Source organism: Lineus longissimus, chromosome 8 (assembly GCF_910592395.1).
Source record: "Lineus longissimus chromosome 8, tnLinLong1.2, whole genome shotgun sequence".
Lineage (NCBI taxonomy): Eukaryota > Metazoa > Nemertea > Pilidiophora > Heteronemertea > Lineidae > Lineus > Lineus longissimus.
Window position 1 is genome coordinate 13136982 of NC_088315.1, and position 18081 is coordinate 13155062.

The window sequence follows — 18081 nt, forward strand, 5'->3', positions numbered from 1 at the left end:
AGCAACTTGGTAGGCCCTGTCCTGTTCCGCAAGTTTTGACAGTATTACATAGTTAGTCCATTTCTGTTTGAACATCTTCCAATTCTCTGCCATGCATGGCATTCTCGTTGCACCTAGGTCAGGGGCTTGTGGAGGTTTTACCCCAGGGATGGCTCGTTGAACGGGCCCTACGGCCGCCGCAGCAGGAACAGGGTCATCCATGACGAAAAGTATAGTTGGCAGGCACCAACACAGGGAAATGTACAATGTACAGCAGTATACACTTCAGTGCACAGTATAGTAATGAATCAGCCACAGCGGGTTTTCCCAGACTGCAGATTCGGCAGAGATTACTCAAAGTCTGTAGAGTTCTGTTCTTTAAGAGTTCACTTAGACGGTAGAAAGTACGTGAGCTTCCACCGCATGCCACCATGTTTCGTTGGGCAGGGCCAGTAGCAATAGAACAGAGACTTATATCGGAGGAAGACTACTAATTTATTCTTGCTGAGCAACCATGCTGTTACAACGACAACAACCACACTAATTCCAGAACGACCGGGTGTCTGACACTTCAACCGAAGACAGAAACAAATATTGATAACTGTATAAGAGCATCACGCAACAACGACTATGATATGTTGATAGACTATGCAGATAAGCCTTCCCAGCTGTTCGGTTGTTGGTCAAATAGGACCTGAGTTAATTATTTTGTTACAACATGTATGGTGCTGGCTTGTGGTGGACGCCATCAAGAGACTTGTTTACAAACACAGTTTATTTTAGGCCTATGCACTTACCTTCTTACGTAAGTGCATAGGTTCATTTTTCTATCAGTTTTCTTATACTCGCCCCATTCGTATACACAGCTGTGGTGTGAGAAGACCGGGAGGACGTTTGCTCCTGTGTTTTATTCGTGTTCAAGGATCCGAACTTTGAGTATTTCTATTACGTTCTTTCCACGACTGATGGAAAGAAAGATTTACTGTGTGTCTCGAGCTTTGACAATTCTTTAATTCGTAACTTTGCATAGAGCCAAGCACGTGTGTGCATAGACCATACATTTGGCTACATTTCGTAGCACTGCTCACATCGTTCGTAACAAGTGTCTGTGGCGGCCGCAAGGAGCACCTTTACATGTAACTTTTATACGCAACGTTTTCCGTGGATATACGTCGGATATCTGTACTTCCTGTTTGCGCAATCGTGACTTGTCTTTTGTCACTCACTTCCGGTACCGGGCTTGCACTTTTCCTGTGACGTCATCGACACGTACATGACTGTGTTTCTACGTTCTACGAGTACATAACTGTGTTTCTACGAGTTGGAGCGTCTTTGGATATGTGTTTCTCAACCAGATTGACTGACTGATGTGTTTGTGCAAGTGTCATTCATAGCAGAGAGCTCTACATTGTCCATATAGACCATTACCTAAGTTGCTTATGTAAATAAAGTGTGTTTGTGTATTTGTGTAAAACAGCTTCAGGGTTTGTGTTTCTTCTGGTAATTTAGTAGTGTTTTTCATGTAGCTATGGTACACCAGCTAGCAAGAACATGTCGGGCCAATAACTCTGGTGTCCCCTCAGCACCAAGAGTGGGAGGCACAGCTTTTCATACCATGCTAAACCCTCCTTCCTTGTTGCTGAAATGAAGTTGGCCACGACATCGGGCCCATGCTGGCAGCCGATAGCGGCCCAATGTCGTTTTGCTCATCGGTACGGCGCGGATAGTGGTTGCACGTGATGTCATCACCAGTCATGTTGGAGGGCATGACAGCATGACAGCATGACAGCATTTGATTCAATTAAGTAAGACATGCCTAATCATTGTTCTGCCCTCCATACCCATACATACTGTGGTTTCACTTTTATAACATAGTGACCTTGACTGGTCTGAAGTATAAATTCTCCCAACTGATCAGTTTTCATAGGCATTACAACATGTGTAATCACATCAGGGCAATGAAATGAATGCCAGCAGAGGTACACATTGACCCATTATTGAATAGTCCTCATAGTGAATCCATTTCAATCAGCATGACCCTTCTTTCTTCATTTCTCTGAAACCTTATTACCAAAGGCAAAGGCTATTTTGGAATGCGTTTCATACCGCTGACATGTTTATTTCCACATCTTTTCAACTTTTGCTGATGTCCCCTCATAACCTTATTTGATTGTTTTAAACATGTTAAATGTCCAGTTATTCCAACATTAATCAGTCGTAATACTGGTGGTTTTTATCAACGTGTGCATGAAGCGGAACTTCTTGTGAAGTTAACCTAAAAAAACGTCTGTCATGTGGGCGTTATGATTACATAATCAAAATATTCAAACAAGATAAAAGCAGGTGCATTGGCACCACATGTTCCTCAGAACTCATCTAACACAGAACACTAAACATGTTGAAAATCGCTGCCTCATCCTTGCTGATCCTGGTGACAGCCATGCATCAAGGTGAAGACGATGAAGCTGATGTAGCCGCAAATGGTATGCACGACAACAATGATGAAGAAAATGCATTTGCAGACCAACGTGTTCCCCGTCGACGCCAGAGTTATTCCATTGCGGAAAAGGTCCGTCGCCTGCTGGACTTCCATGGGTTACATCAACAGGGGAGGGTTCTTGATGCGGCAGAGTATGCACGAAATAATCACATCCCAGACCAGACGTTCCGCACTTGGTTGAATAATGAGGAATGGATTATTGAACAGGACGACCAGAACCGGGGTCAACGCAGAAGAGTGAGAGAGGGCCATGGTGGTTTGTGGCCGACAGTTGAAAACCGCGTACTAGGACGAGTTCAGAACACGAGAGGAAGAGGATTGCCTGTCTCGCTTGCTGATATCCATGATTATGGCATCGAAGAATTCGATTACTATTGGGCAGAACTCCCTGAAAATGAACGAAATCAACTGGAAGCTTCAAGAGCGGAAAGAGCACATTTCCATGCATCAAATGGGTGGGTTATCAATTTCAAAAAACGCAAAGGATTATCACATCGAAAACGGACAAAGAACTCGACGACGATACCAGACGATGCTCCGCAACGTGAACAGGAATTCATTGGTCGTGTGCGAAATTCAGTCAGAGAATTCAATGTGCAACAAATGGTTAACATGAATCAGACATTCGTACAGTTAGACTTTCCCCCTCTCTACACTTACAGTGCCAGGGGTGCACGGCAGATCGATGTGAAAACATCTTTGGGCAACCACAAGCTTGGCTGTTCAGTGTCCCTAGCAATCGGTAGCAATGGGGAAAAACTTCCAGCGCATGTGACCTTTCGGGAGCCTGGATTTGTCCGACAAATTAGAGCATTGCATAAAAGCAATGAACTACCAGAAAACGCTGTTTTTTCCAGTTCTCGCACTGGTTGGGTGAACATTGAAGTGTTAATAGACTGGCAAGATCGTGTGCTATTTCCAAATGTCGGGGATCTACAGGATGCTATTGGTTCCAAAATGTTGATTGTGGACAGATTTCGTGCACACCTAAGTGAAGCATTCGGTATCCCAGTGATTAACCATGGCCTCCTATTAGACTACATCCCAGCAGGCTGCACTTCCCTGGTGCAGCCATTAGGTTTAGTAGTCATGAGGCCGTTTAAAACGCTGGTCAGAAAATATTGGAAACAGTGGAAAGTCTTAAACACTGATGATGATGGTGTATCCCAACGGATTTCATTGTTAATTTTTTTGCAGATCATAAGCCGTGCCTAGGATGAGGTAGACCCTCATTCAGCAGAACATGCATTTGCTGTAGCAGGACTCACGGGTGAACAACAAGTTGTAGGCCTAAATGATTTTGTTCAAGTAGAGGGAGAAGAGCCAAATGATGACGATCTAGAGTTTTTTGACGAGCCACCTGCTACGGATGATGAATTTGAATTTGAGTAATTGATTGCTTTTTATTTCTCATTTTTCCGGGAGAAAACGGAGGAATGTTTGACCTTGTAAGTAATTTTTTCAGAAGTACAGTATATGTAATAAAATACAGAACCAAACGAAAATAAAGTTCTACTTGGCCTATGTTCATGTTCGTAGACGGAAAAGTGTCCTATTGCCATATTTCAATGACCTAAAACCAATTTGTCTGGTGTCATAATGATTTAAGAATGAATGAATACCGTGCACGGTCATCTGAATGCCTCAGTTATCCATTATAAGAGGGCCTATGCAATACATGAAAAGAATTACCGCTACAAGTTGGGAGAATTTATACTTCAGATCAGTGAAGGTCGCTATGTTATAAAGTGAAACCACAGTATACGTTTTGCTATAAGTTGCTGATCTTAAACTCTATTAGCCAGCTACCTGAATCTCTATTTGGCAATCTAAACATCGGTCAATTGTTAGCCAAGAAAAGACCTGGCGGAAGAAGTTTAGTGAGTGAGCGCAGTGACATATCGATGTAGAAGAACCTATTGGCTCAGTTCTGCACATACCCGCGTTTCGGCGACCATTGTCACTAATCGGGTCACGGAGTTGACACAATACTCGTATCACTCGAGGACATTCCAGTCCTTGTTATACACAAAACATGTAGATCACCTGTGCTATTCGATGAGACAACATTCTCATGCGTTGAACTGTGCATGTGTTCCTCATACGAGAGTCATCGCTGACCGTTTTTGTAACAGCGTCGGAAAGTGAGTGAAAATGTAACATGTAGGCCCTATTGGTTATATTTTGCCGCAGTTGGATTTCGTATATATACTAAAGGTAGGGGAGACCGGGGCGAGTTCGCCTACTTTTCAGAATGATTGTCATATTTCACAAAATATTGAAATGAATGAAACCAAACGGCTTCTGTGTGATACAAATGGGTCATGGCTTTGAATAGAACACACCTTTGGATCCTTGTACCTTGATTTGTCCGACTAATAAAATTTTTTTTGTCGGAGTAGGCGGACGTGCCCCGCATCGGGGTAGGTTCGCCCCCATACGGGGTAAGGTCACTATTTAAGCCATTAGCCTCTAAAGATATAGAGTGGCAAAAGGTGCAAATCGACCATTTAAAGCAATGGGGAATAAAATTGATTGCTATAGAAAACACAAATACGTAATTAAAAAGCCGTAGGAAATTATTTTGTTTTTTGTTTTATATTAAAAGGCCACAAGGAGGGGGCGAACTTGCTCCGCTCGGAAGGGGCAAATGTGCCCCACGAGCACTTTTCCGGATTTTAGACAATATATCCAAATGCTGGCACACAAATGTATCTTTATTGGTTGTTAAATGTATTCTACATCAATCAACTAACAAATCATGTCGGAACCATATTTAGGACTTCTATGCTTTATGTCAAAAAACACTTCAAACTGTTCCAAATTTTTTACTTTTGGGGGTACAAAGTTAACTTCTGCTCCTTAAAAATAAACAGGATCGGGTGGATGCATAAAACATTGGTTAGAAGATACGTCGTGGATTTCTTGATTTGTTAATATGACCGCAAATTATGCCACGATGGTGGTTTTCGAAAAAAACGCAAAGGGCGAACATGCCCCGGGGGCGAACTAGCCCCGGTCTCCCCCAACCTCGGGAGATAATCAATGGGTCGTGTACTTGCGTGTTCATTTGTAGTGTTAGTAAGCCTTATAATAATGCTTATTACATGCATTCTGGTCAGTCATGTGTGTTATGGTTGGCCTCTGCCAAACCCCTTATCAATGTGTGAAAAAGGGTCATAGGCCTTGTAAAGGTAAGTTGGCATTTTGAAAAATAGCTTTCACAGACGATGACGTTTTAGATTATCTTGATGCAAATTTTTGTTTGAACTGATGGGTTTTTTAAGGTTCACGTTCCATGCATTCAAGAATAGACAATTTTGATGAAGTCTGTTTAGGTCGGATTTCTAAAAAACCTGTGAAAAATACCAGGGCTTCCTCAAATAGGGTTATAACTTTAACCCTATTAGGCCTTTGATCTGCCCTATTTTGGGAAGCCCTACCTAGTATTTTTCCTAGAAATCTGACCTTTCTGGGAAATGTCTGACCTCAGTCATGTCAGTCGGATAAATTGGGAAATAGTTAAGAGAAACCGTTTGGAAAAAGCCTCCTACTAGTGGACACGTATGGTGATCAATAGCTTCTAGCCTTAGCTATTTTGTACACTTATAGCATTCCGCGAAGTTACTATTTATAGCTCACAAGGTCATTTGCATAAGATATTGATGACATTTTAGTCACGTGACAATCGGACATCGACACTTATTTCTACGCATTTGAGCTTATTTCAAAGTCAATTATCTTTGACCCTGCATTGTTTTTAGCATGAATGATACCATAGAGTCAGAGAGAGAAATATTCAGAACAATTATGTAGTATTTCCAACACTCGGACTTGTCCCAGATTGAATCTAACTGCCCTAGTTAGAAAGCCTGAATCCATTGCGAAACCGCATGTTTATCCGACATTGCCTGTAATTCAGCTTTGGGGAAATAGAGGGCAGCAGCTGCAGTGACGTCATCTTCGCGGAATGCTGTTATGTAGATGCTAAATGCAATTACCTACAGTACCCGCCTCGTTTTGAAATTAACTCAATGACGTCACTAATCTATTCTTGGGCTGAGGGTTTTCCGATGGGATAATTTATTTTTAACTTTTGACACGTGTTTGCTTGATCTGTATTTATAGATAGTAATAACATTAGTTTGTCATTTCTCCACATAAATGAGAGTTACTTTCTGCCATTTGTTGTCAATTTTTTTCTGATAATTTTTTAATCCCCAATCTAGTGCAGAGGGACCTCAGGTAGTGTAGGGGGAAACCAGAGCACCTGGAGGGAACCCTGAACATAAATCCCATGGCTCAAATCAGCTATTAGCAGATAGATATTTCTAATGTGCCACGCCCCTTTTACCTTCAAAGGTTACTAGGACATGTAGGTTGGTCCAGGTTGGTAGGGACCCGGCAGGGGTGGGGGTGGGGGTGGGTACGACGTCTGCATCCAGCACTGTCCAGTAATTCAAGCATCATCCAAGGTGCAAGATCATGGTACCAGATCAATGGAGGATTAATGAGTGAAGTTCAGTTAATGTAGCTCTTTTAGCTCCAGGGCAATCCTGGGCCGCCGAGTTCAGGTGTTTTTCTTGTCCTCCTCCTTGGACTAGGGGGGAGTAACAGCCCGTAGGCCTACTGATTTCCTCAGGATGCTGCAGGGCAAAAACATTTTTTTCTAGTTTATCTTTAGGTGCCAAAATCTTTCAATTATACTAGAATACTGGGTTGGTGTTCCACGTAACACTAGTTCCAACACCGTTATAAACAGTCCCAAGTTTCTGTGTTGCAAGGGAGATTAGATTGGCACGTCAAGATGACAGGGCAGGGACAATATTTTCTTGCCCTGGAAAGAAGTTGAACTGACAATAACATGAATAATATGGTGAGATACCTTTTTATTTCAAGCTCCAGGCAAGAACAGTGCCCAATGAGAAAGACACAACTGAGGCACAATATTGATTACATGTAATGCAGTTCTTACACCTTCGAGAATGCAAAATTCAATACATATATTCATAAGGACAACATAGTTTTATACAATACTAGTTACTAATATTCGTTGACAGAGTACAGAATCGAAAGAACTCTCTAGTATTATCCTGGAAGAACTGATTACAACAATCACTGATAAAAATGCAATGAATCCAAGGTGTCATGAACAACGAAAACCAATATTGGAACTGCGCAATAACTTTACAATACATTATATTTCCTGATCTTCTCAAGAATTAGTCCTCTGAACTGACGCTGGTCTAGATGCTGTGTAACAGACCATTGCAAGCCTAATTGGTGGGCAAACCAGCACACATACACACCACAACTAGAACCATTCATCGATGCCTTGCAATATACCAGCACCCTGAAAAGAACAATTTTGGACGCATTGAGTGATTTCAGCAGACAATTACTTAAGAAATTACAGTTGATGAAAATAAACAACAAACAGCGTCGTGACATTGACTTGCTTCAGATGAAACTAAAATCCTAAAGCGCAAAGTTTTTTTCTATGTCAAGAGTTGAACATACATATGTAATCAAATAGAGAATCATGATATACTTATAGTTACTTTTTTTATCCAGCAAATAAATTTGCCGACCGTAACCTGGTCCTGGACCTCTGTAACACATAGAGACAAGACTTACTGGACCTATCCTATGATTTTCATGCTCATGATCCTTCGGCAGTTCAACATAAATCATGTATTGGCCCTCTGCAGTCCCATTCTTCAAAGCTTCACGGAGTGCAGCTGATGCTTGAGATCGAGTTTTTTTCTTATTGGACAGTACCTGAAAATAAGATAGAGTAAATAGAGTCATTTTGCCATGGAAATTGTCTTGGGTATGGGTTTCCTTAATGCAATTAGTCAGCCGACCTGTAGCCTAGCTGTTACATCAGCTAAATGGGAGAGAAGTTTTTTTGACTCATCAGCCTACAATCAATATTATTGTTACTGTTACACCTATAAACAAAGTAGCACAAAAATATAAACTGAATGATTCATGATGGTCAACCTGGTTATGTTGCCGTGAAATAGTGTCAAAAGGTGATTTATGAACTGTTTTTAGCTCAGCTGACGTAGTCAGCAGAGCTTGTAAAATGGTTCGATGTCAGCGAGTCAGGCAGTCAGTCAGTCACTCAGTCCATCTGTAAACAATTGTGCGTCGTTTTTCCAACGCAGCATGCACATATCTCATTTTTGACAAAACGATGTATAATGGTGGTGTCTATGTATATAAGAGAAGTCGGGACAAAATTCCATCGATTTTCGGGACTTTGATACGATTTTTGAGAAGATCTTTATGAAGTCAATACATCAGTGACCTTTTTATTTCTACCGGGGCGATGATTTTGTAAGTGACAAATTTTCTTTTTTAAGCCTTTACGGAAATGTATTTTGGTACGAAACTTCACACGTTTATAAAAAAGATCAACGAGAATGTGTTCAAATGCCCTCATAACGATGAGTTCAACGGAATTTGGTCAAAACAACCTTCGAATGGAGTCAACTTTCTTTGCGAAATTGAAGCGACGACCTCATTATTTATCGTAATTTATGCAGATCCGAGTCCAGCTGATGGGTGATGTTCTGATTTGTGTTCAAACTATTGGAAACTTCGGAAATTAGTTCTATTAGTTCTGCTATTCTGCAGGAGTATATTATAGCCATTGATGTTGACAGCTAAAAGCACGAAAACTTTGTTATAACTCCAGCCGCGCTCCTCCCTCTGGGAGCTGGAGTCAGTATTGTTTTCGCTCAGGTTTCTCGTCCAATCACGTGACCTCTCCAACACTCGATAATGCACTCTTTTCGTCCACGTTTTAGGCCAATCTTCGGCATGAACATTAAATCTAATAAGCACAGTACTTAAATCAGATGTTTCTCTTGCCTTGAAAACATTCCTGGGTAAAATCCATTGAGATTAGCCGAGTTAATCTACTTTTTCCGTGCCTTAAATCTCTTCCGCTGAATTCTATAAATAGAAACTATTAACATCGCGGCAGTGTGGTTCCCATTGTGCGCCCTCCCACTTCACACCATGTCAGGAAGTTTTACGGAGAGGGAGGGCGTGCGGTAAGAAGAATGGCTAAAATGACGTCACGTTTTCCTGGCAATGCCTCAAGCTTTAACACGTTAGAACTATAAAAACGAATATGTTAATTTGCAAAATTAAAAGCAGATTTCACCACTAACCAGTCAAATCGGAATACGACGGCGCAAAATGTTCTCGCTTTCCTCCTGCAAAAAAACCTTGTTCCCGCACTCCTATTTTAATTTATGCCAAGGAATATGATATGATCTGTTTTCACTTCTTTGTAATTAAATGGTATTCATATAATGAGATCAATAGTAGTGTCCATGTCAGATCCCATCGACCGTTCAACTAGTCTTCTCTCCCTGGCCCAGGTGCCTCACACGAACCTTCAGGTCCCCATACTCAGGACCAACTCTTACGATATCGCCCAAAAAGTCATGAATTCACAAGTGCTCCTGTGAAATCTCAGTTCTAGTTTACTTATCAAACTTTATCGAGTGTTATCGAATCGAATTGATGTGTCGATCGTCGGGGCGGATTGATATGTGGTTAGGTTGTGCGTCCAAGGCGATCATGATCATGAAGATGCGTGCTGTGTTATCATAACCAGAAAATAAGTTGAAGTTATTATTAGTGATTCTTACATGAGTAAAAAGTAGACGTTTTAAGCAACACAATAATGTTACTCCTGGAACACACACGGGGTTGAACACAAAACTTACCAACACTTTTATGCGACTTATACACTTTTAATGTAACTATTATCTCTGACAATTGCAATTAGACCGCCGGTCTTGACACGGGTCACAAAAAACAATATCACACACCCAACTCGCGACCGCTACTACGCCCAAGTACCACCCTTAAAGGGCCACTATACACAATCCTGCGGCGTGCGCTCACCACACTACCATAAAAAACCTGTCAATTCTCCTTACCACTCACAGAAGCCAAGCCATTGCTGTTAAGTTATGCAGGGGCTTAATCAATTACCTGCACTCCCTGTGGGGTGAATAACATTACCTTTTGAACAGCTGGCTGCAGGGGGATGATTGGAACAGCCTGTACCTGTTGACCTGCTGAACCAAGGTTAATGTTATTTTCAATCCACGATTGCAGGTCACCTGGTTTTCGAGATTTCGCGGGAAATGAAATTGTAAACAAACGCATGTTTGCAGTTCAAATGTAAACAAAAATGTATTTTTGGTACTTTTGGTGGCTGGACTTGGGTTTTCCCGCAGTTAGGAGCTGGGGTCAAATTGGTGGTCTATTGTGCTGTTTTAGTCAGAAGTAGCCCTTGATTATGAAGGGATTTTCAAATTAAGGTGACCATGGTCTTTTTATGTGCTCAGCTCACCACAGCTTTCAATACTTGATGTATTTGAAGAGGCGCGCGGAACCTGACATGGCCTTACCAAGGAGCTGCTCACGGTGCTGAACTTCTAGCTTGCCTGTCGACTAAGTGCCTTTTTGGCCGAGACATTGCTACATGTAGGAGGAGCACACATTTTAAATTAATGGTAGTGATAGTACAGTTGGTTCGAGCCATTTCGAAGCCGACATGTGAAGGCCTATCTGGGTTCTCCTTCTTCTCCGTATTAAAAGGGGCATATTGCTGACTAAGGAACAAGGCATATTGACATTGCCTCATCATCTCTATGGGACCAATTGATATACTTTTATATGCACGCATACATCATGCCATTTCAGGGTCCGAGTCTGTGGACAATTGGTTTGATTAATTTGTCTCTTCGATAATGCTCCTTTATTGCATCAGATTTTCATCGCAATTCAATCTATTCAAGATATAGCCAATTTGAACCTGTCTGCGCCAAGGATAGATTGGTTCCAGATCGACTCACTAGGGATACACAGTAGAACACAATGTCATGAAAAACGACCCTTTGTATTGTAAATTCCAATCACCTGCAGGACAGGTCAATTTCTCTCAATAAAATTAATTTTGTTGACTCCTGTAATCCCTACCTTATTAAAAAAAAAAGACAGTGGTGTTAGTCCCAAACTGGTAATTTCTATTTATTTTGACCTCTGTTAAATCAGGATACCTCTCAATTACAGACAGCATTTTGTATCCTTGTGCTGTACAACCCAGCCTGGACATACCACAGTTGTCCATGGAGAAGTCTCATCCTCTCCGACACTTCTTTTCTGTAAAGCTACCGATACAACATACTGAACTAGGGATATCTTCCGTTGCCTCCTGTAATATTTACATACCATGGCTGATTAGTTCAATCATATTTCATCCAGCTGGCAGCTCTGCATTGGAAATTTTAGTGGTATAACGTGTTCTCTTGACTTTCAAACAATAGTATAAAGCCGATATTTACTACTTTACACCCTCAGTCCTATGTTATTAGGTCATCCAGCTAAGCGCCAGGCCCTTGGGCCTCTTGTTGTCAACAATTAATAAAACTAAAGGACTGAAATACTATTGCTTCAATAATGCTGATGCGAAGTATTCAAAAACTTGTTACCAACCGTGTATTTTGGAAATTTGACCACCTCCCTGAAGACAACCTTGGCTGGGCAGTCAACTCTACGACTTGCACGAATACATGATCGTTTGCGAATGGGCTGCGGATGGTCACTCACCTGAAATAATGATACAGGTATTACATAAATGGAAAGCTCAATCTTTCACCATCCCTTAGGCTAAGGCCCAACGATTATTAATATTATGTCATGCCTTGCTTCAAAAACAAGGAAGACAATGCATGTACCTGGTACATTGATTGAAAACTAACAAAATAAGAAATTCACTTAAAGAATTCTTATAGGAAAATAACCAAATTTGGACAAAGATGACATTTCAGTGATTATTTGTAACATTAACAGTTGACAGATAATAATATTTAGGAAGACAAAACAACCTACATGTACATGACCTTGGTCTCCTTTGGATTTATCATGTGCGGTTTTCTTATGTCTATTTGTTCCATGTTTGCAGTCATAGAATATTGATCTTAGGGTGATGTATGGGGTTCCATCATAGCCAATGCGGTTGTGTGTCTTCAAAGTAGACTTTCCTTGAAAGAAGACCAGGATCTTGCTTCCAATCTGCAGAAGAAAATTTATCAGAATAAATCTTTTAATGTCTATGAGAGCAGGGCCAGGGCCAGGGGGGTTTGTTTGTTTGCGGTGTGTGGGAAATGGTCTAATTTGACATACAGAAAAGTTTATTAAACTGATTTTAATCAATGGCACGGACGGAAAGCTGTCACGCCCATAGATTTAGATGACATCGGCCACATAACACAAGCACATAATACAGGGGCTATGTCAGTTGTCACAATGACAATGAAGTGTCATGACATAGATAGATAGGCTAGCCGGCTAGGCCTAGGTCATCTTGACTTTTATGGCTATGCGCGTGTAGTCTAGTATAGTAGCCTATAATTTAGGGTACTGGTAGGCTATAACTGCCTTCATACATAACATGCATGAGTATATAATTAGTTTAGCATGTATATTAGGCCTACATACACTATAGTGTATCATACACTATAGTCTACATACATAGTACCATGTATCATTGTATGTGAATAATTACCTTCACCAAAGCTTTTTTCGCTTTTCCAAACTGTGTATGATGTGGTTGTCAACGTTTCAAAAGAGCACAGTATCTCTTTCGCTCTCTCGCATGAGTTTGCGATGCCGAAATGGCTCGAAACAAACTCATCGAACAGGCACGCAACTTCTGAATTGGCCGCCATGTTTCATCTGGAGGAAATCCCAAGAATCTATTTTCAAAACGAGGCGGGTACTGTAGGTGATTGCATTTAGCATTTACCTATTTCCAACACTCGGACATGTGCCAGATTGAATCTAACTGCCCTAGTTAGAAAGCCTGAATCCATTACGAAACCGCATGTTTGTCCGACATTGCCTGTAATTCAGCGATGGGGAAATAGAGGGCAGCAGCTGCAGTGACGTCATTATCGCGGAATGCTATTGGCTCACCAGTACGGTGAGTCTCTACACCGCAGTGTTCGTCGTCCGTTGCTGTCGTCGTCGTCAGCCGTCGTTGTCCGTCGTATCCTATTTCAAAAATAGTGGCACGTTTCTTAACTGCTAGGACTATGGACTCAAAACTTTGTATGCATGACCCCAGAGGTCAGATGACCTTTGACACTGAATTTCGGCCCAGTCTGATTCTGAACTTGGCCACCAGGGGGCCAAAAGTGAAAACATAAATAGTGTGATATCTCACTTATAAGTGATTTGTTTTTGATGAAATTTTTATGGTAGGTACTCCTAGCAAGGATATATCACATATCGTACGTGTTTTTGATCTGACCTACTTTTTCAAGGTCACAGAGGTCAAATGCCGTAAATTTGCCGTTTGAGTGTAACTGTGGCACGTTTCTTAACTGGTAGGGCTATGAGCTTTGAAGTTTTATGCATGACCCAGATAACCTCAGATAACCTCTTACAGCAAATTTTGGTGTGATCTGATTCTTGACTTGGCAACCAGGGGGCCAAAACTGAACGCACAAAAAGTGTGATATCTCACTTATCAGTGACTTGTTTTTGATCAAATTTTTATGGTAGGTACTCCCAGCCAGGATACATCATATATCATAGAGATTTTCGATTTTACTTATTTTTCAAGGTCATAGAAGTCAAATGGCGTAAATTGGCCGTTTGAGCGTAACTGTGGCACGTTAGTAACTGATAGGGCTATGGGTTTGAAACTTTGTACACAAGACCCCCTAGGTCAGGTTCCTCTGACACTGAATTTTGGTCTGATCTGTTTCTCGACTTGGACACCAGGGGGCAAAAAGTGAAAACCTAGAAAGTGTGATATCTCGCTCATTAGTGATTCGTATTCGATATATAGTTATTATGGTTGGTACTCCCAGCAAGGATACATTACATATTATACAGGTTTTTGATATGACCTACTTTTCAAGGTCCATTGTCAATTAAGTCATATCCTAAATATCAGTGAGCACAATGGCCCCTGGCCTTTTCATTTACATTTTAAAACTTATTTGCTATTCCCCCTTTTGTTCACAGTCAGAGAGGTATACAATGCTGTGCGAAAATAGCACCGACGTGTACAAACTGACTTATATGGAGGATTTCAAAGAGCAATGAAAACATATTTCCAGCGGATGATCACATCAGCAGTCCTAAATTATCCATTTTAGACTTGATGTAAAAGAGAAAATAATCACAATTAAATGGCCAGGGGCTATGTGCTCACCTGTTGTCAATGAAAGGAAGATAGCGGCGTTATGGTTACACCGAGTTTGACCTCCGTGACCTGGTAAATCAGGTCAAGGTTGAAATGTTTCAACCACTATGTTAGGCACATGTGATCAATTAATGACAAACATTTGAAGATCATATAGTAAATGTTTTTTGTGAGGTAAATCCTGCATATAATTTTTGACCTTCACTTCTTTACACCTGAAAAGTACAGAAATTTCTGTCCACATGTAAAGATGCCTAGTAAGTGTCAACCGATCAAATTTATTTATTATACATATTTTTGTTGATGACTATCAATGTGAACAATTACAAAAATAGAAACTGAGGGCGATTGCTTACAATCATTAGCAGCCCTGGACAAAAGTAAAATTACAAGCATTGGCTTAACCCTTTAAGGACTAAAGGGATTTTTGATAATCACACAACAAAGTTGCACTGGATAGAAAATGTACAGCGTAGAATCTTGGGAATCCTCCACAGACTAGGCCATTTGCTGCAGCCGGAACGAAGTTCTAACGTGTACTCTATCGCTCGCACAGATGCGAGATCAGGCCGGAAATTGGTTGCTTGTGACAGTGTGAGATTAGTCCATAAAGGTTTAAAGAGAAGCATTAGCAGGAATAAATGCAGTGGAGCTCCGAGTGAGATTGATGAAAAGTTGCAGGAAGCAGAAGAACGAAAGGTGCCAAACAACATAAAAGGAGGCTAATTTACATTAACAACAGTACAAATATTGTGGATAAACCTGCTGACTCTAACCATACCTGGATATTACTGGCTTTTGTGAAATTATGCAAACCATAGAGTAAGGCCTGCAACCTGTTCTCAGTGCCACTCAGAGAACCATATAGGGTGGTAAATGATAGCAGCACACTTGGGTCATGGAATAGATCTCTGTGACAAGTGCGAGTAAGAGGGCAACTGAAGAAGAGGTGCTTAGGTGTCTGTTTGCTGAAACCACACGGACGGAAGGGACCAAGAATGTTAAACAAATTGTGGGTAAACTGGTGGTTCCTCAATATGAGATCACAGCGAGTTTTACTGAAAAGAATTTTCTTCTCTATGTAAAAGTTTCAATTTAGTAGTCACCAAGTAGTTTTTCCGCCTTTTAATGTACACTTGAGTGTTGAATTTGAAGGAGTTTCTTGTGTAACAGTCTCTTACACCATTTGGCAAAGATAGCCAGGCCTTAATTGCACAAGGAAAAGTGGATTTTGTGAATGTTTGTTATACTCTTGTAGAAAGACTGAATGGTTGCTGGTTTCTCAGCCTTCCACCATACGCTGGGTTTCTATACTATCAACATTGGAAGTTATATAGGTAGGAGCTCTAAAACTGAAGAGATCTTTGGAGTTATATCATACATAAAAAGTAGTTTTTTCTCTGAGAAATCCAGTCAAGAGGTATATATACCCTACTTTATTACCAGCAGTGCCTTCAATACAACCTCTGACTATCAGGCAAGCCATCTGGGCAAGTCTACTATATTTATGACTCCATGTTCCAGATGGGGGAGGATAAATGAGAAATAGAGTCTCTTCAAGTGCTGAGAGACTCAAGTTTCAGTTTGAGGGCCTTAAGAGGATTTGATAGAGTATTATACAGTTTGACTATAACGTTAGTAACATGTTTCTAAAAGGTTGGACAACTATCTAAAATAAAGCCTGTGTTTGTGTGAACTTCCCAGTTGTAATAACATTGCCATGTAACTACAAAGATGGATAAATTGGGATATTCCTCCTTGGCGAATGAAAAATAACCTCTTTGCTCCTTTCAGCTTTAAAATTCAGTTTCCCAATTTGCGACCAAGGAGTTATCTGTCAAGGTCACTTTGTAGGTTGTGAGATGTAGCTGGGTTTTCCTCGGGGTCCACATTTAACATTGTTTAAAAACAGAGTACAGTCATCAGCAAACATATACAGAAGACAATTCTGAATTACTTTAGCAAGATCATTTATATATCAGATTAGAAAAAGGAGGGGAGCCAGTATTGACCCTTGCAGGTCTCCTGAGTTTATATAACCTTTCTTAGAAACATCCGAAAAGGAATTGTTTACTCGCGCCTTGATAGTGCGATCTTTCAAATAATTTTGTAAAATATTCAAACCTCTACCCCTAAAATTCCATAGTAAGACATTTTTTTCCCCAGAAGGAAATGTGGCACTGCATCAAATGCACCAGAAATATCGAGAAAGATTCCTCTTGTGATGTTTCTAGATTCGTTATTCAGTAATAAATTATGAACAATATCAGACAGCAGCTTCTGTGTGTCATGACCAGGAAGGAAACCGGACTGGCGTTCATACGGTATCCAGTAAAATAGGTACAGGTAAAATAGGTACGGGTAAAATAGGTACGGTAAAATAGGTACAGGTAAAATAGGTACGGGTAAATTAGGTACGGGTAAAATAGGTACTAGGTAAAATAGGTACGGGTAAAATAGGTACACAAAAAAGTGAAACTAGGTAAAAAAGGTACAATCACAAAATTTTATCTGAGTTTCCTGATTTTTTAAATTTTTCACTTCTTCAATGCCAATTGCTTATTGAAAGGGTTCACTTTATGATAATTTTGTTTTAATCAATTACTTGGAGTGCTAATTAATGCTTGTTATTGAAATAATTCTCTAGTGATTGTTGTTTTTTTCTGGTGGTGATATCACTACCAACTAATACTAATTATGATTAACTGTTGCTAAGTAACTATGATTGATTGTTGTTAGAAAAATAGATTTGTCTGGTAGATCTAGAACAGCAAGAGTGCACCTGCTTTTTTTCTGCTTTTGTATGGTTTCCAACAGCTTGGTATGTCTCATCAAAAATAACAGAGGGGAAAAGTTCTTCTTTAATGATCGTATGGCTTCTTAGGTTTCAAGTCTGGGGTTGGGTTCCTGGGTTTTTTTTGTTTTTTTGTTGAATTGAGAGTTTTTTGGTGACAACGACAAGTGGTAACAACGAAGGCAAAATATAGTTTAATGAAACTGCATGTATTTATTTTTACACAAATGACGACCTCTAAGTTACAGCACAAACTTGACACAGTTAAATGAAAATGCATTAATCTATTGAACTTCCTTAATGTCTAAAGTGCATGATTTTTTTCCCATAAAAAGTAAAAAGTAATCATTAGGAGAACTCTTTCAATAAGCATCGATAAAATCAGAAATAAATGAATCATGATAAAAATATATGATCATACCTTTATATGACCTAGTTTCTCTTTTTTGTGTACCTATTTTACCCAGTACCTATTTTACCTAGCTCCTATTTTACCCATACCTAATTTACCCATACCTAATTTACCTGTACCTACTTTACCCGTACCTATTTTAC

General features: G+C 40.3%; 1 protein-coding gene across 6 annotated transcripts in view; it reads left to right on the forward strand.

Annotated features, from left to right (window-relative positions):
* Positions 1 to 4485: 4485 nt before the first annotated feature.
* Positions 4486 to 18081, forward strand: part of LOC135493048 (tetraspanin-18B-like) — a 228892-nt gene continuing 215296 nt past the window's right edge. For 2 of the 6 annotated variants that reach the window (XM_064779889.1, XM_064779892.1), the window contains exon 1: positions 4486 to 4623. The gene's annotated coding sequence lies outside the window, so the exon portion shown is untranslated. Of the gene's footprint in view, positions 4624 to 5581; positions 5674 to 18081 lie in introns of those variants that run through there. The other 4 variants (XM_064779884.1, XM_064779891.1, XM_064779890.1 and 1 more) reach the window with 3 other exon arrangements.